This window comes from Macrobrachium nipponense, chromosome 46, assembly GCF_015104395.2.
Source record: "Macrobrachium nipponense isolate FS-2020 chromosome 46, ASM1510439v2, whole genome shotgun sequence".
Classification (NCBI taxonomy): domain Eukaryota; kingdom Metazoa; phylum Arthropoda; class Malacostraca; order Decapoda; family Palaemonidae; genus Macrobrachium; species Macrobrachium nipponense.
Genome location: NC_061106.1, coordinates 16,520,249 through 16,540,859, shown reverse-complemented (window position 1 = coordinate 16,540,859; position 20,611 = coordinate 16,520,249). Strand labels below are relative to the sequence as shown.

Sequence of the window (20,611 nt, the reverse complement as noted above, 5' to 3'; positions counted from 1 at the left end):
ATCCAGGCTCGTACGTGTTGTACTAAACTGTATCAGGATCGTATCTGGTGAACTAATCTGTATCAGGATCGTGTCTGGTGTCCTAAACTGTATCAGGATCGTATCTGGTGTAGTATACTGTATCATTTTTTCAATTTTCAACTGATGAAAATAAAATTACGTGGGTAAACAATTCAAACAACCAAGAATGTACTACATCTGCCGTGCAATGGTGTGTATTACTTTCGAATCATTTAATTTCTATGTTGGAAAGACCTGGTTTCTAATCCCTGCAGATAAACTCAAGCGTTTGAGTAGCTGTGATCACGGTCAGATAATTTCTAGGCTTTGTCGATATTCGGTGTAATTATAGTTATAACATTTGAGTAAAGCAATAAGGGAACGTTTTCATTAATCTCTTTATTGCTAAGTAAGAAACATAAATGTATTTTGTATTTTTTCACGGTAAAATACTACAAATAATGGGTGCGGTAGCTTTCGTATACGCTAAGGTCCAACTGACTGGTGTAGTGCCTCAATGGCGTGGTTGGTATGGTGTTGGCGTCCCACCTCGGTGGTCGCGAGTTCGATTCTCGTCCATTCCATTGAAGAGTGAGAGGTGTGTATTTCTGGTGATAGAAGTTTAATCTCGACGTGGTTCGGAAGTCACGTAAAGCCATTAGTCCCGTTGCTGAATAACCCCTGGTTCCATGCAACGTAAAAGCACAAACAAACATGCAAACAAACAAACAACTGACTGGTTTGTCCAGTATAATAATTTTCCTCGTTATGATGGAACATGATCAGTTTATTGTAATACGTGATGTTTATTCAAGGTGAAAATTCTGTAACTTTTCTTGTGACTTTTACCTAAACGATAGAATATATTGGACTGACTTAGAATCCAGTCCCTTCAATCGACTAGCTAACAATAATGAATATTTACACCCTAAATGAGGATTATGTAACGACAACAGAGAACGATAATTTTTCCAACATAACGAGAGAAATCATGAAGGCGATCCCAGAAATCACGTTGAACTGTCGAACTGTAATTTGCTGAATCTTGAGTGTTTGCGAATGTTCGTGTTCTGACCCTAAGGGAAACCAGTTTACCCCGTCTAGATGTGGACGAACTAACCTCATCATAATTTGGCAGCTTTCTCAGTTGGTCCACCTTTCAGACGAGCCGATGTCTGGAGTAGGTAGTTGAAGTCTCTCTCTGGTGACGTCTTTGGATGTCAGTCTGTGGAAATAAAGACAATGAGGAGATGCGGTCTTTGCAATAGACATCATCATTAGCATGAGACCAACTGTCCATTTTAATGTTCATATCGAACTACTTGACTGGTTTGCTTGAATGCATTGACCTAATGAACCTATCACCTGTTCTGTTTTCAATCCTTTCTATTTATAGTAAACACAATCTATTGTTTATTTGTTATTTATTTAGGATAAAAACCAAAGCCCTTGCCCCATGCTCTTGGTCGTGAGTCCGTCAAAATTCCGTTTTCTTTTACCCGGAGGACTTTCGCTTGAGGGGAAACTCTTCCACATCGAGACTTCCAGTCGGGTGCAGAAATGGTGGTGGGTGGGAGGATGAAAGGGGGGAAGGTTGTTCCAGGTTCCAGGACTGGATGGCGAGGAGTGTATGAGCAGGTTATCAACGGGGGGCGAGGGAGGAAGATGGGGGGAGGCACTGAAGGGTCGGAGGACGAAGGGGGCCGGGTTGGTGGGGGGGTGGGGGAGGGGGGGTAATAGACGATAGAGAAGACGGAGAAGGGGGTGAAGGGGGCCCGGGGTTTCGTGTTGAGGTACACGGGGTCTGAATAGCGAGACAATAGTCGACTGGGCTCTTTTTCTCTCTCTCTTTTTTTATTTGACTTTTTTTTTATAACCCGCGATGTCTCAAGCGGCCTTGCAATGTAAAAATGACTATCTAATTACAGTTATTGGTCGGCGATGTGCAGGTTCCTTCTCTTCCTGCTGCTAATAATATCGGAGGATTGATCCTATACCTGGAGTTGGCGCTGCCGAGATTTCTTCCTTGCTACCCGTTTTTTTTTTTTTTTTTTTAAATTTTTTTTTTTTTTTTTTTTTTTTTTACAGAAAATTTCCTCTTTTCTAACAGAAGCCCAATGAACCAGATGTAGACTCATCATCCATAGTTTTTAAAGTCCAGTTGCAAATCAGAACTCGCATGTTCCTTTCCAGGGGCGGTCAGCATCACCAGGGAAGCCCTGCTTGCTGCTCCCTCAGGCAGTGCTTGTGTGTTTGCATGTTGGAACGTCCAGTGTACTCGAGAGAGAGAGAGAGAGAGAGAGAGAGAGAGAGAGAGAGAGAGACTCCTTTTTTTGGCCGAAGAAAATGAGGAAAACCAAGACGGAAGGTTGTATGTCTTAATACAGTTCTATTCAGCATTTGATCTATTTGTGACTACATATCAGGATGTAAGCCATATATATATAGGTATATATATATATATAGGCCTTTCGTCTTCTTGTCCTGTACTTAGCTAAGTAAAGGACAAGATGTCGAAAGGCCTTGGAGTCCTCCATCGTTTCTCTTTCCCTCGTGGAATTTGTCTTTATATATATATATATATATATATATATATTATATATATATATAATATATATATGTGTGTGTAGGTGTGTGTGTGTGTGTGTGTGTGCGTATAAATCCCACGTCATTTTTGTACATAACCAAATCTCCAACAGACCCAGTTACATACATGTACATATGTACGGTCAGGCAAATCGAGTTCTAAGCTTCCCTTTCGTTCGCTTCAAGGACAATCCGACGGTCCTTATAAGAACCCTTGTTTCAAATGTCCTCCTCCTCCTCCTCCTCCTCCTCCAAGTGTTATAACTTTTTCAACATCTGGGGGATCGCGGATCGAACAGCCTCGTCCTCGATGTGCTCCGCCGAGGACGACGATCATTATTCCAGATGTCCGGAGAGGACTCTGTTTTTTGTTGTTGTTGTCGTCGTCACAAAAGCGAATTAAATAAAAAAGAAAGAATAGTCGCGTCAGGAAGCATTTAAATCCCCTCGCTTCTCTCTCTCTCTCTCTCTCTCTCTCTCTCTCTCTCTCTCTCATTCACCTGTTACATTTTGTGACAGCTGGCGTCTTCCCTTTGAGTGAACACAACTCTTTCCTCTCGTATCGCTCGAGGGCTACCATTCAGCGATGGACAAAACGACTGTATTGATTTTCATCTGCAGTGCAATTGTGTTTTGCCTTGAGACGAGAGTTTTAGGGAGAGAGAGAGAGAGAGAGAGAGAGAGAGAGAGAGAGAGAGAGAGAGAGGTAAGTGGAAGGGGCTGCTGGAAAATACACGGAGAAACAGACAAATAAATGAAGTAAATAAAAAGAAAAAACGAAAACAAGAACAGTAGAATTTGAGAGAGAGAGAGAGAGAGAGAGAAGTGGAAGGGGCTGCTGGAAAATACACGGAGAAACATAGACAAATAAGCGAAGTAAATAAAAGGAAAAACCACAAGAACAGTAGATTTTGAGAGAGAGAGAGAGAGAGAGAGAGAGAGAGAGAGAGAGAGAGAGAGAGAGAGGCCGTATGCTGCCGGCTAATAAACGGAGAAACACAGATAAATAAGCGAAGTAAATAAAAAAAAAATAACATTAGAATTTCCCCGTACTCTCAAGGTGCAAAGATGGTTAAATCCTTACCCTAGATTTGGTAACAAGAACAGCAGCCTGGTTCATCTACTTTCTATGATCATTTGAGTCCCAACTGTATTAGTACAAAAGGTAGAAGTATAGTACACTAGCGACCTATTGCTGACAATAGAATTTCTCGTGTCGCATGACAGTAGCAATAACTGTAACAAATTAATAGTAGCCGTCCCAGCAGCGTTGATAATAGTCTACTCCAACTACTATTGGCGGCAGTATCTGTAGTGACGCGTGGGCCGATACTAACGGCAAGTCATCCAAGGGCAAATATAAAAAAAAAATAGATAAAAAAAAAAAGGCATTTGAGGATGTAGATCATGGTACATGCCAGACAATGGATTAATCATGTTCCTCTTCAATGTGTAAACAGCAGAGAACGTTTTTGTTTGCTTGATGTAATGCTGCTCTAATCGGTCGTTAATTCTAACAACGTTCAGATATTCTTGTCTTTGCTTTCTTCTACTTAATTCAGAGCGAAATCCCCAATGTTCCATTCAAGGTCGTGATATATCAGATTCTGCTTCCAAGTCGTCGCTCACAAAAAAAAAAAAAAAAAAATCAGGTGAGAGAGAGAGAGAGAGAGAGAGAGAGAGAGAGAGAATTTTTTGGTGTCTCAGACTAGACTAGAGAGAATCTCTGTCATTTCATTTCGAAGGCTGCAGAGGAAACTGATCCCTAAGTAGCTCACAACTTGTCAAACTCACTGTCGTCGTCCTCATCGCTTTAACATTTGTTCATTACTTGTTCTTCGATGTTCTGTTACAGCGTGGATGGTTCCTCTGAACAAACAAATGAGAGTTCCAGTTCTTCGGTCTTCATCGTCAGCGCTTATGTGGGGTTACCTTATTTTTTATTTTTTTATTTATTTTTTTTTAACTTCATTTGATGGTGGTCACTTTAAACACTACCTTATGGATGTGTTGCTTCCTCACCAAAATATAAGAAAAATCTTAAGGTTGTTTTTAATTTTTAAAATTTTTTGTATTATTTTATTTATTGAATTTTTTATTTTCATGTATTTATTATTATTTTATATTATATTATATTATATATATATATATATATATATATATATATATATATATATATATATATATATATATATATATATATATATATTATATCTGCTGTTTTCACTTCATCTGACGATGGTCACTTTAAACGCCACCTTATGAATAAAAAAAAGAATCGTGACAGCTCTCTCTCTCTCTCTCTCTCTCTCTCCTCTCCCTCTCTCGTCTCTCTCTCTCTCTCTCTCTCTCTTCTTCACTTTTTCACTTCATTTGATGATGGCCACTTTAAATACTACCTTACGAACTTGTTACATCCTCAACAAAAAAAAAAAAAAAAATTCCTGACAGCTACCTACTCTCTCTCTCTCTCTCTCTCTCTCTCTCTCTCTCTCTCTCTCTGTTTCACTTCATTTGATCCTCATCATTTAAATACCACCTCATGGAATTGTTGTTAACATCCTCACCCAATAATTTTTCTATTCGCTGTTTTCACTTCATTTGACGCTGGTCACTTTAAATACCACCTTACGAACTTGTTACATCTTCACCTCCCCCCAACAGCCTCCCCAACCGCCCCCCCCCAAAAAAAAAAATAAAAGATCTTGACAGGTCTTGGTTCTCTTATATATATATATTTTTTTTAACACGATGCCGCATGCCTAACGGCCTCCTGGGCTTTTGGCTTTTGTGACCAACCTGACCACATTTGATGGACATCTTTCTTGAATATTACCTGCTTTTGTTATGAGGGCGATGATATCATCACAATTTCCTAACACCTTTGAAACCTTCCAGTCTTCAAGCCTCTCATCTGATGATGTCTCCGTACTTCTTCAGGTTGTTTTTCCATATTACTTCGGTTTCTATTTAGTTTCTGTCGCAGGATTTCATAGTTGCTTTGGGGTGCTCTCTGGACTCCTGGTTCGACTTATCAGAAATTCTTGCTTTTCGCATCAGCTGATTAAACATATATAAATATGAGTACGTAAATGATTATATATATGTTTACTATATATGTATATATATTATATATATATATATATTATATATATTATATATATATAGTATATATATATATATATATATATATATATATATATATAGATAGATAGATAGATAGATAGATAGATATATGCCCAAGTGGATAGCTGAAGAGTGAATGTTAGCAAAAGTGAGGTTTTGAAGGGCACATCGAATGCTAATGTAGAACCTGGAAGAGCCTGGAAGCATGGTGACAGTTTACTCTTGTAGGTTTCTGATATGCCGAAGAAAACTGATGGATGGTTAAATGATGTAAAAAAAAAAGAGGTGGGTCACAGAAAAAGTGAAGCGAGGAAGGAAGAAAGGTTATTTGCAAAAGTTGGGGAAGAGACTTGGATTGTCTATGGACGCCGAGACGAGATTGTAATGAGAGAGAGATGGTTGAGCCAACTCCCTTTTGTAGAAGTGAGATGTGGTTGATGAGTAAAAGTGCAAAATAAAAAATCAAGCTGTCAATATGAACTGTTGGCTTTGTATAGGTCGCGTAAGAGTAATGAAAAGGGAGTAGAATGTGGAAATTTGTCGAGTCGATAAAAAGATTTAAATAGATGAAGCGATGAAGTAAATTGTCGAGTGGTGATTTAGTCACTTGGGAAGACTGTTGAATTCGGAAGAATGAGGAAAGAGGAGGAGAGGAAGGCCTTGAAAGGGCTGAATGGGTAAAATGAAAGAGGTACTAAGTACAAAGGGGTTTTATATCCAAGAAGAACAAGCATGAATGCGTTTGCATTTTTGTTCGACTGCTGCTGATCAACCCCGTGCGTAGGTGTACAGTGTGGTTGGCTAATGCTGAAGAGTGTAGAACACTTCCGTAGAGGAGGTTCAATGACCTTTTTACTTAATTTTTTTCTTTGAAGCCACACCCTGTCAGAGGAAACACATTATCGTTGAATATATAAACAGACTGATGCCACAGATAGTAGACGAAGATAGTAAATAGACCATAATTTGCCTTAAATCGTCTAGGTTCTGAGTTCAGAAATGGGCAAATGACCGAGAACGCTCTGTACTGACTGACTATTTGTAGTGACTATTCCAGCGTGACAGATGTTCAAGCTGAAACAAGTGATTCAATGTTTTTTTTTTTTTTTTTTTTTTTTTTTTAAGAGGATTTAGAAGCACATTCGACGCAAATAGCAGGGACTATCTGGGAACATCAAAAGTAGATTATAGACCAGGATTATTTGGTGGACCTGCCACTTGGCTAATCATGTGTTTTGCTTTATTTTCACCTGCCTGTTCAGCACCACAGGTGGCCCGAGCGAGTCAACGTTGCTTTTTTATTTTGTATTTTGTTTTCATCGTCTCCACTTGAAAGCCTAAAGATCTGAGTTAAATGAAGAGAGTTTTAAGAATACTTACCTGAAGAGAATTATGGTTTTCCTCGGGCAATAATTCAATCAAACTGATTTAATCAAGTGATTAAATCATTAATTTTTTTCATTAAAAAAATAGTGATTTTTTTATTTTTTAGATTTTTATGATTTTTTTTTTATTTTGAAAGGAAACAAATTGAAAAATATGGTTTGGAGGTTAATAAAGACTTAAGCATAACTGTGATACATCTATTTATTTTGATATAAAAAAATTGCAAGTAAGTACTTTAGGCCAGAACTGGAAACCTAAGAGATAAATCAATAGTAATTCTGTCATAAAATACATTTTGAGAAAAAAAAGGGATTGAAAAAGCACCTAACAAATAAAAACCAAATAATAAAGAAAATGAAATAAATAAGAAATAAAATAAATCACTGTTTTTTTTTTTTTTTTTTTTTTTTTTTTTAGAAAAAAAATCTTTAAAAAACACCAACCCTGGTTTTCCTAATAACAAGAAAATTGTAAGAGTTGAACTGATAACTGGCTGTAGATAAGTATGTTATCAATATATTTTAGGAGATCGGAAAAGCGTAGCGACTTAATTGAAATAAAAAATATATTTATAACATGAAAGAAATCACAAAAAAAAAATTTAAAAATACATAACGAGGGGAAGGGGGGAAAAAAATCCCAATATCATAATAATGTATATATATAATTATATATATATATATATTATATATATATATATATTATATATATATAATATGCCTACAAAATATCCTTTAAATATCGAATTCGCTCTACCTCAGAATTATATATTTTCATATAGTTTAACCGAAGGGGTATTTTTTGCCTCATTTGTTGGCTGAGTCGGTAACTACAATGAAGTCCTGATTTCTCCTCTTTGCGCTGGTTCGAATCCACGAGAGGACGATATTATAATCAACTAAAAAAAGTCCCCTTCGGTTAACATGTATGAAAATTTATTAAATTTCAAGGTAGAGCGAATTGGATATTAAAGGACATTTGTAGCTTAATACATGTATATGAAACGTGGTGATGTGGTTAAAACATCATATATATATATATATATATATATATATATATATATATATATATATCTATATATATATATATATATATATATATATATATATATATATACAACATCAAGGACATAAAAACAAATATATAACATGAAGAAAATAACAATTTATTAGTTAGTAACGACTATAATGTAACTCATTATTGAAATAGAATGACAACTGGATAAATAAAAGTAAGAAAATGATCACAAGGATAAAAAAGACGAGTGTCCCATAAGAAATTTGCCATTTAGAACGAAGGTAATGAAAAATGAATCATCGCAAGTGTTTACAATGACACCATGAAATAAGTATGATGCATGGCATCGCCAATATGGCAATCATTATAATAGCCTGCATATCGTGAAATGATTCATTCCTGAAAGGTATATTCCAAGCAGGAGCTTTCGGGTAAGAATTGATTAAAAATACACCGATATTTTTTTTTTTTTTATTTTACGTAATTTTACGTATTCTTACTAAATAGACAGACAGACAGACAACCCAATCACAACCCCTGCTAAACGCCCTTTATCTATATCCGATTCTCGAGGAGAACCCTTTTCGGGTAAGAATTGATTAAAAATACGCCGATAATTTTATTTATTTATTCATTTTTTTACATTTTAAGTAATTTTACATAATCTTACCAAACAGACAGACAAAGAACCCAACCGAGACAGATTTGTAACATCCTCGTCGGAGTTAATTAACTACTAAAAAAAAATAAATAAATGAATAAAATTGCGAGACATTTCACTCGAATCAATAACACCATTTCTTGATAACGATGCAGCAGCATAACTCAAGTAGTCTGCGTGCTCGTTTCATTAAGCCAGAATTTAGCGATCACGTGTGACTATAAAAATCAGGTCGGCCATTTCAACCGTCGGCGCTGACACTTATGCGAGCTCTGGGGGCTTTGATGTGCCTTTGTAAGCTCCAAAGCCATTTTTTTTTTCTCCTCCTTTCATTTTTGATATCGACACGAGTCATTTTCGTTCGGGTTTACCATCAACTAGATTCCTGCTTTTTTGTTTATTATTTATATATATAAACCCAAGCCATTTCTCTTTCGCTTTTTAACATCAACCTCATTTGTTATTTTTTTTCCAGTAATTTTTTTAATGTAAATTCTAGTCACATTTTAAGTTACATCGGCGCTTTACCATCAACTAGATTCCTGCTTTTTTTTTATTATTTATTATATATAAACTCAAGCCATTTCTCTTTCGCTTTATAACATCAACCTCATTTGTTATTGTTTTCTAGAATTTTTTATGTAACTTCTGGTCAAATTTTAAGTTACATCTGCGCTTATCATCAACTAGATTCATATATTAACTTATGGAATTTTTCTTAACTTGTTTTGCATCAACCTTATGTGTTTATGATTCGAGTATTTTTTTTTTATTATGTAAACTCTAGTTACATTTTAATTTGCGTTAGAACACTTTGTTTCTTAACTAATTTTCCCTCGATTAATTTTTGTCTCTATCGTGACCTCAAGCCATTTCTCATTTCTGAATGATATCACCTCTAATCTTCATATTTATGAATGCTTTTTTTTTTTTTGGGGGGGGGGGGGTCACCAAAGCATGCTTAATTCTAAGAGAGTTTTTTCTCCCTCCAAAAATGCTTGTAATTAATTATCTTGAATATTCAAATACTAAATATGTACTTTAAAGTATCATCCTACATCATATATACCTTAAAGTATTATCCTTTAACTGTATTAATCATTAGAAGATTTAATCCACGTGATCTGTCTTTCTGTAGATCGAAAATCGGCAAATAATTGCGGCGTACATCATCATCATAATTCTCCTTTGGAGACCGAGGACCGAGACAGGATGGAAAATGAAATACAGTGTCCATAAAGTCCCGGTACCATTACAAGTATTTATTACTTGTAATGGTACTGAGACTTTATGGACACCCTGTATATTTGTAAAGTCCGTCTCACAATTTCACTATTTGTGTGCTTTCTCCCCTACATTTCCAAGAAGAAGGGTGGTGATAGCGGGGCCTTTTTTAAGCAGGATATGCAAAAACACTGCACCTCGCCTTTTCCATGTAAATAGAGTTGACCTGAATTTCATAGAGAGAAGAAAAAAATAGCAAAAAAAAAAACTGTTTATATTTTGACGCCAGCATAACATCTGACTTTCATATTTAATAACTTTCATCAAGAGAAAATGGAGGCGCCTTTTAAGAATATAGCAAAAAGAGCGAGAGTGTAAAACAACGTCGTGTAAATTTTCCTTAATCTCTCTCTCTCTCTCTCTCTCTCTCTCTCTCTCTCTCTCTCTCTGCAGCGTCTTCTAGGGACCGCAGCAGCGGAGTCAGCCAGCCCGAGCCTTCGCCTAAATGTTATTAGGCAAAGTAATATCCCTTTTAACTAACAGACAACGGCTGGTCTTATGGAGGATTATACAGCGGCAGTGCGTGCTTGATCCTTTTAATCAGAGGTTCTGCGAGCGTCCTAATCAAGCAAAAAGGGATTGCAATACTGTTAGATTCCCTCCATATTTTTTTTTTTTTTTTTTTTTTTTTTGCCCCAGCGAGCTGCGTCTTTCTCCTCAGGTTTATTCGTGCGTTTGTCAGTTGTGTGAAAAGTGACCTTTACTGCGTGCGTGGAGGTATACATAATTATTTTTGTATGTATTTAAAAAATATATATATATATTTTATTTTTGTACATGGTGCACCCTCAATGTGTGTATTCATATCCGTCGCCTAATTAGTGAAGCCTTCAAAGCGATCGTTCGCCCCAAATACATAACTTAAACTCTTGAAATATATTAAAGGAAAGAAAGTCCCAATTGATTTCGGGAGCCAATTACGGCCGTCAAGAAATTTGGCTGTCATTTTCCGCAACGGATTAAGCTCTTGATTGATTCATATCCTTCCGGAAGAGTTTGATTTGATTTTTATGAAGGATGAAGTATTCCCCCCCTTTCCCTCCCTCTTTCTGTGTACCTGTATTACTAATATATATACGTGTATGTATTATATATTGTATATATACATGTATGTATGTATACGTATACTTATGTTTATATATGTAACTGTATATACCTTCGTGTATGAATATGTATAGCTAATTATATATATATATATATATATATATATAGGTATATGTATATATATATATATATATATATCATATATTTATATATAATCATATATATAATATATATTTATATTATTAATAATATATATATATATATCTATATATATATATATATATATATATACAAGACACACACACACACACACGCACACACACACACACACACATATCGATATATATTACACACACATATATATATAATATATATATATATAATATATATATATAATACAAACATCATACATACATACCTTGCAATTTTTTTTATTTGGCTACTGTCAGTAACCTCGCAATCTATCGCAGAGTATCATTCCTCCCCAATTACGTGAACAAGGATACAGCTACGGGCATTTAGGTAACAAGCGTATTGACATGGAGTTTTTTTGGGGGGTGGGGGAATTAAATCGGTTATATTACTCCGCCCTTCTCCCGGCGCCCCCACCCCCTTCCCCTTCCTCCCCCTCTCCACCATCGACCGAAAATCCTATTGGAAGCGATTGGAAATATGATAAACAAATTAAGCGTCGGGGGAGGACGCCATGGAAACCCCGTAATTAAGCATTATGAAGAGATTAGGGACACACGTGCTGGTGGCTATTTGGGTCTAGAGTTACAAAACGCAGGCAAGAGAGGGAGGGATATACAACGGCGCAACAATTGTGTTGCCGGTGAAATTGAAGAAGACCTCTTCATTTTCAGCCTCCCTGACTTTGTTTTGTTATTGTCTTTTTGTGTGTGTGTGGCGGTTAAGTGCTTCTCTCATTACGTGTCTTGGTTAACCCCTTGGCTAATCGCTCGGTTTAGAAGGGTTTACTGGGTTCAATTTTATCTCGTCATCGTGAGTCGCAGTGATAGTATGGTGAGGAATGCAATTTAAAAACAAGATTAGGACGAATGAAGTTACAAAAAATGGTGGGGGAAATGAAGTTTGAAAAAATTCGTTGGGAATTGAGCTCGATGGAATGGTGAGGAATCGAATAAAAGAAAAATAGTGACGAATGATGTTAGAAAAAAATGGTGAGAATGGAGTTATACAAATTTTCATGATGTTAGAAGAGGCGGGGTGGGGGGGGGTGCGGTTGGAGGGGGTAAGAAGTTACAAAGAACCGCTGAGGAATGAAGGTAGAAAGAATGGTGAGGGAGGAAGCTAGAAAATGTGAAGAATGAAGTCACAAAATTGATGAAAAATGATGTTCGAAAATGGTGAAGTTGTGCCGATGAATGATAATGAGGCTTTAAAGATTAGACGGATTTAAAATATCTTCATATTTAGTCCTTATTATTGTGATTATTGTTATTACTATATTATTATGTTGACCTATGCTGTATTATCTAGAGGGAATTGATATACTTTCCATTTATTCCTGTCTATTTTTTAATCGATCTATCATCATTCACCATTTTCTAACTTCATTACTCATCATTTTTGTGACTTCATTTTTCACCACATTTTCTAACTTCCTTCCTCACCATTCTTTCTAACTTCTTTCCTCAGTTGTTTTTAATAACTTCTTACCCCACCCGTTTCTTCTAACAGCATAAAAAATTTGTATAATTCCATTCTCACCATTTCTTTCTAACTTCATTCGTCACTATTTTTTTATTCAATTCCTCACCATTCCATCGAATTCACTTCCCCACGATTTTTTCTAACTTCATTTTCCCCACCGGTTTTTGTGATATCATTCATCACCATTTTTTTAAAAATTGCGTTCCTCATCATTCCATCGAACTTCTCCATGAATTTTTGTAACTTCATTTCCCCCACCATTTTTTTGTAACATTATTCATCACCATTTTTTTTTTAAATTACATTCCTCACCATTCCATAGAACTTTCCTATGATTTTTTCTAACTTTATCTCCCCACTATTTCTTGTAACTTCATTCATCACCATTCCATCGAACTTCTATTAGATCTTTTCTAATTTCATTTCACCATCATTTTTTGTAACTTCATTCATCACCAATTTTTTTTAATTACATTCCTCACCATTCCATCGAACTTCCCTAAGATTTTTTCTAACTTCAACTTCATTCCCCCACCATTTTTTGTAACTTCATTCATCACCATTTTTTAAAGAATTGCATTCATCACCATTTCATCGAACTTCTATTAGATCTTTTCTAATTTCATTTCACCATCATTTTTTGTAACTTCATTCATCACCCATTTTTTTTTATTACATTCCTCACCATTCCATAGAACTTCCCTATGATTTTTTTTTAACTTTATCTCCCCCACCAATTCTTGTAACTTCATTTATCACCATTTTTAAAAGTTGCATTCCTCACCATTCCATCGAACTTCCCTAAGATTTTTTCTAACTTCAGCTTCATTCCCCCACCATTTTTTTGTAACTGCATTCATCAACATTTTTTAAACTTGACCATTCACTATTTTTTCTGTCATTTCATTCACAACTATTTTTCCTCCATTTGATGAGAAGCTTTCAGTGCCCACCTCGGGTTATATGTCCTTAAATAACACTGTCATCTGATTTGGTCATTTCTTTGTTATAATTCGTTTCCTTTTCTACGGCGTTCAGTCCACCTAATCATGAAAGCTACTTTAAATTAAATTATTAAGCGTAACCTTTGCCGCGACAAAGATGACTTAATTCCACATCAAAAAAGGAAAAATAAATAATTCCACATCAGAAAAAGGGAAAATAAATAGACGTGAAATACCACTTGTGTAATAACTGATCCCCGACACTTAACGGTCAAGAACGGCATAATATCTCGCCTTAGAGAAGAAGGCAGCTGAGACGAAATGTCAAAATTAAGTGGCACTCACTCTTCAAAAGGGAGACAATCCACGTTATAATTGTACTGCGTAATGACCTCAATTATGTGCGCGTGTATCTGTGTGTGTGCGTATGTGTGAGCCCGCGTTTCGCCCCTACAAAGGGGGAATGACAGGGGGCGATTACCCAGAGCCGCGATTATAAACATTTTCAATTTATAGAATAAATACGGTTTCACTTGGTTGTTCTCCCCCCCCCACCCCCGCTCCCGGTCGCCTTTTTTGCGGGTGTCTGGGTAAATACAATAGTCGGTCTCATTCATTATTCACTGATCTGCTACATAATGAAAGAAGCGCCTTCACGTTTCATTGGGGCTAACCTTTTAGGGTGGGTGGGTGAGTGCTTATGCTATCCTCGTGGTGGTGTGTGGGGGGGGGGGGGGGTTAGTGAAAGTTGAAAGCGGGGGAGGGGAGGAGGTTGACGGCTTTTGCAACTGAATGGTTGTTACTCTTGGACGAGAAATAATGTGATAAAACCGTTACCCTGTACTGGGTTGGCTCTGAAGCAAAAACAGCCTAGCTGTCACTACTGTATTCAAACGTCATTTTCTGAATCGTGGATGAGCCCCGTGTGAAAAAATCTTACACAAAAACGTTAGCTACTTCAACACCTCGTTAGTGAATCGGCCCCCTACATAGCTTACCATCTCATCTTTTATATTAAAACCCTTTATTTCCAAATATACAGCACATTCCAGGCCCTTCTCTCTCCCTTCTCCCATCTCCCAACACTTTCTAAGTATTTGCTCTGTTCTACAGTCTTCCATTTTTTATTTTTTATTAAACCAACTCAAAACGCAATGATTCGTATAGTCATCAGCATTATGAGAATTCTCTATACACACACACACACACATATATATATTATATATATATATATATATATATATATATATATATTTATCAAATCAAACACTACAGGAAATAGATGTATACCACGGTTGTATATCCTGACCTGTATTACTATAAGCATAAACTATCTTTAGAGGACTGGTATGTTATGAATTTCTACCACTTTGCATCAGTCCGCTGAAGATGGTTTAGTTGCAGTAAAGCTGACACCAGTCAGGATATACAGCCGTGTTATACATCTATTCCCTGTATGTGTATATATATATATATATATATATATATATATATATATATATTATATATATATATATGTATACCACACACAAAAAACACACACCACACATATATATATATATATATATATATATATATGTGTATATGTATATGCATAGATATAGATATATATATATATTATATCTATCTATGGTATATATTTATATATATTATGTATATATATTGTATAATATATATATTATATATATATAATTATATATTAATATATATAACGAGAGAGAGAGAGAGAGAGAGAGAGAGAGAGAAAAGAAAATTGTGTGTAAACTATATATACACGAATTTAATCGTAAAGGTATCATATTAACCTCAACAAATTGCGTCTCTCTCTCTCTCTCTCTCTCTCTCTCTCTCTCTCTCTGATGAGAGTTCCCTGTTGTAGGTAGAGGAACAACCACAAGTAAAAAAAAAGAAGAAGAAAAAAAAGATAAAAACAGTTACTTAGATAACAACGTAACTTAACCCGTCACACCTTCCCATTACGGCGTAACAGCTTTGGTGTTAGGTAAATACGGGTAGAAGTCTCCAAACGTTGTGGGTTCCCAAACGACTTTCACCTTGGAAGTGATCACTGAGGGTTCACTGCTGGGTACGGAATTGGGGTGGCAAGGTGATCCATCTTGACATGGCTCACTGCTGCTGATACCCACTGCGATTCTTTTCCTCAATGTGGTTGTTTGTTGTGTCTTTCACAGTTGCTGGGTTTGTCAATTACTTGGGACGATTGGGCATGAACAGGAGATTGGTATTTTCTATTAATTCAAAAATGTTCTCAGGAGATTGGTATTTCCTGTCTATTCAAAAATGTCTTTAGGAAAATGAAAAGGATATTGGCATTTTCTGTCTGTTCAAAAATTGCTTCAGGAAAATGAAAAGGAAGATTAGCATTTTCTGTCTATTCAAAAATGTCTTTAGTAAAAGGAAATGGAGATTAGTATTTCTGTCTATTCAAAAATATCTTCAGGAAAATGAAAAGTAGATTAGGATTTGCTGTCTATTCAAAAAAGTCTTAAGAAAAAGGAAAAGGAGATTAGCATTTTCTGTCTATTCAAAAATGTCTTCAGAAAAAGGAATAGGAGATTAGCATTTTCTGTCTTCAAAAATTCCTTCAGGAAAATGAAAAGGAGATTAGCATTTGCTCTCTATTCAAAAATCTCTTTAGGAAAATGAAAAATAGATTAGCATTTTCTGCCTATTCAAAAATGTCTTCAGGAAAATGAAAAGGAGATTAGCATTTTCTGTCTATTCAAAAATGTCCTCAGGAAAATATAAATGCGAATGACATTTTCTATATACGCAAAAATGTCTTCAGGAAATTAAGAAGAATGCTGGTGTGTTCTATATATGCAAAAGTGTCTTTGGGAAAATAATAAGGAGATTGACATTTTCTGTCTATGTAAAAATGTCTTCAGGAAAACAATGGTAAATTAGACTATATTCAAATATATGATAGTAATTTTCTTTTGGCCTTTTTAAAAGTGGGATTTAACATAGGCACGAACACGCATACATACATACAGACATACAAACATACGTACATACATACGTACATGTGTGGATGTGTGTTTGTGCATGCCATTCCACACTTCCGAAGAAACCAACTTAAACAGCAAAAATAAAAGAAAAAGAAATATTACACAAAACACGACCTGGCCATAAGGGACCGGGCGTAGGGGCAGCCACAAAATAAAACATCTGCGGGGGTATTTTCTGTCCGAACTTCAAGAAGCCTCCATGCCCAAAGTGGGGCCGACTGGTAATGCCAAGTGTTACCGTCTCTAAATTGTTCTTTGCCTAAGTGGTAAAACCAAAATTACCTGGGTTACGCGCCCATTGGAAGATGCGCATTAGCGAAAATGGTGGTTAAAGTTTAAATATGACCCCGAAACATCTTCTGAGGTTTTTTTTTTTCTTTATATACTCCGGACGAAAAATGGCGGTTAGGAACACGGGCGGAGTTGGGAATAGGCAGATGTCTTTTCGAAGCTCAATTCTTTATTTGTCATCTTTTTTTTCTCTCTCTCTCTTTCGGTCGAGCATCTTTTGGGTGAATTCTGATGAATTGGCAACGTTAGATTTTAACTGCTGTGGTAGGAAATCAATATATACAATATATATATATATATATATATATATATATATATATATATATATATATATATATATATATATATATATATATATATATATATATATATATATCATACAAAATCGACCCAAAAACTAAGGAAGGCGAACGAACGTGGTAGGACTGGCAAACTTTTTGAGATTTTTTAGGAACTATGTTAATAAGAGCGAATACATTCAGTACCATTACAGCATCTTATTGTTCACTTCTAAATCCAAGTTTGTCTTCATTAAAGTGGATATCATAATATATATATATATATATATATATATATATATATATATACATATAATTGATATCCGCTTTAATGAAGAGAAGAAAAACTAGGATTTAGAAGTGAACAATAAGATGCTGTAATGGTACTGAATGTATTCTCTCTTATTAATACCTAGTTCCTAAAAATCTCAAAATAGGTTGCCAGTCCTACTACGTTCGTTCGCCTTCCTTAGTTTTTGGGGTCGATTTTGTGAAAGCCCTCTTAACCCTACCTCCTTATAAGGTTTGGTTTCCGCGACCAGCTCCTCCATCTGTTTTCCTCCGGGTGTGAAGGCCATCAGTTACTCGAAAGTCATCCAGAGCAATTTAGATGCCACAGAATTCTACTGTACGGGTGGTATTTTTGCTACGTGACGTGTGGCAAATATTATGCTCTTCTTGAAGCCAGGTCATTGGTCTCATATCAGGTTGTGGGTGAAGAGTTTTCAAAATACTTACATTGACAGAAAGTAGTTTTCATATTAAGGCTCGAGGTGGTCCTTGAACCTAGCTCTTGCAATTCGTGACAGAGGTGATTCTTGGTGATGACTGTCGTATATATACATTTGATTAATAGCATGCCATCGTTCAGGCATTCCCAAAGTAACGTCTAAGGTTTGATAACCTTTCGTACAAGATTCTTAAAAACTCCTGACATTGCAGGTCGAAGTTTTTAAGATGTCGAGTCTTTAATTTTTATTTCCCTTGAATCGATTGGTAAATAGAAATCGGATCTGTGAGCTGGCAGCTGCTGACAGTGCTCAGGTCATAGTAACACAGACTAGGGCCAGTGTCCTTCGCTAAATTTCCTGTAGTTCAGAGTAAGTGACCATCAGCTAGCAGATCGTAGAAGCTTAAGCATCTCTCATTCAAGGACTCTTATCCCCTTGCTACTTTTAACCGTTAAAGTATATAAGCATCATCGTCAGTCTCTGCTTCGAAGTGGAATGTTTCCTATTCTTTTATTGGAAAATCTATTGGTCTACCGAATATTCTTCTTTTCCAATACCGATATTATTTTAAAATAACAATAACATAGTCTGTACTTATCTCTTTTATCCAGATGATATTTGACGCTACTCTCAGCTACTTTGAACGTTGTGCTTTGGTCGCAATGCTCGTCCTGGCTTTGTTCCTACTATCCAGTAAATATGATGTTTCGAAAGCATACGGTGCGTTTAAACCTAAGAAAAGGAAACGTTGCAACTAGATTGCCCTTGATTCTTGAACAATTTATGAGAAGGATTCACTAACAAACAAGCTGGATGAATTTGACTTCGTCTATTATCTCATTCCTTACACTTTGATTTACTTCCCTTCCTGAAAAATTCACACTTAACCATTTTAGAAAAAAAAAAAGAGGGGGTGGGTTACTTTTCCTTCATAAATACTGACCCTTTTCTACGACGTGGATCAAAGGTTTTTTTTACTCAGTTTAGCTGCTGCCGCCTTTTGTACTCCCAGAATACTAGCACGATCTTCAGACCCCTCTTTCACGTTGATCTGGTAATTACTTTTTTTCTCCCTTTTTTCAAATTACTCGTTGTCAGTGCTATTTACTTCCTCCCTGAAGCGCCTCAGTAGCGTGATCGGTATGGTCTTGACCTGCCACCTTGGTGGCCGCGGGTTTGATTCTCGGGGATTCCATTGAGGCGTCAGAGATGTGTATTTCTGGTGATAGAAGTTCGCTCTCGACGTGGTTCGGAAGTCACGTAAACCCGTTGGTCCCGTTGCTGAATAACCTCTGGTTCGGTGCAAAAAAACATCATACAAACAAACTTCCTCCCTGAGTACCCATGTACATCCCTCACTTGATCTATACATCATACACACTAAGCGCCTCGAAGGCGTGGTTGGTATGGTGTTTGCGTCCCACCTCGGTGGTCGCGGGTTCGATTCTCAGCCATTCCACTGAGGAGTGAGAGATGTGTATTTCTGGTGATAGAAGTTCACTCTCGACGTGGATCGGAAGTCACGTAAAGCCGTTGGTCCCGTTGCTGAATAACCACTGGTTCCATGCAACGTAAAAGCACCATATAAACAAACAATATAACAATATACATCATACATTCGTCTGGATACTTTACTGTGATCCTCGTACCTTCATAAATTCTGTTTTGCAAAAGGGTAACAGTGCTTAGTATACAAGTGCCACTGTAAGATATCCCCAATAACTTTCGATTGTACTGGGCTGATTTTCACTTTGGAATGTCAGCTATTCATTTTCTGTTCTTGTCAGTACACACACATCTCACACACACACACACACACACACTATATATATATATATATATATATATATATATATATATATATATATTATATATATATATATATTTATATGATATTTTATTTCCGAATACAATGTTGCGGCAAGTACATACAGTTCCTCGTTGGACGAGTGGGTTTCGTGCTCGCCTACCGTGTCAGTAGTCGCGAGTTCGATTCCCCGCTCTGCCAACGTATAACCAGAGCAATGTATTTCTGGCTCCTAACCACGTAAAAATGCCTAATCCTTCGGGCCAGTCTTAGGAGAGCTGCTGTTAATCAGCTCAGTAGTCTGGTTAAACTAAGATATACTTAGCTTGTGCCAAATACGGGAGCTATTTCCGTAGTGAGTCCAGCTCGAATCTTGGATGACTCAAGTGAGGAATATTCATCGTGGTCTGACCCATGAGTTTACAATAAGTTGAAAGTAATATAAGTTAACACTTAAGAGTTTACTGAAGTAAACGTCTATTTGGTTTTGTTTTTATTTTAGCTTGGGTTTGACTTCATAAAGTGTAAGTCTCAGGAATGCGTATGTAGACTTCTTTTTTTTAAGCATTGATGCGCTTATGCAATGCCTTATTTCCCTAATACTATGTTCCGTGCATTTTAATACATTTTTATAGATTTATCAATGTATTATTTTTTTACGACTGAGATCTCTTCTTTCAGCATTTCCCTGTACCTCCTCTTACTTCTTTTATATATATATATATTTTATATATATATATATATATA

The 20,611-nt window shown here is 36.2% G+C and overlaps 1 long non-coding RNA gene across 1 annotated transcript in view; it reads right to left on the bottom strand.

Annotated features, from left to right (window-relative positions):
• Positions 1–1,120: 1,120 nt before the first annotated feature.
• The window catches only part of LOC135214573 (uncharacterized), a 198,072-nt gene continuing 178,581 nt past the window's right edge, over positions 1,121–20,611 (bottom strand). The window contains exon 3 of the long non-coding RNA XR_010314411.1: positions 1,121–1,225. This is a non-coding gene — a long non-coding RNA (uncharacterized LOC135214573). The remainder of the gene's footprint in view (positions 1,226–20,611) is intronic.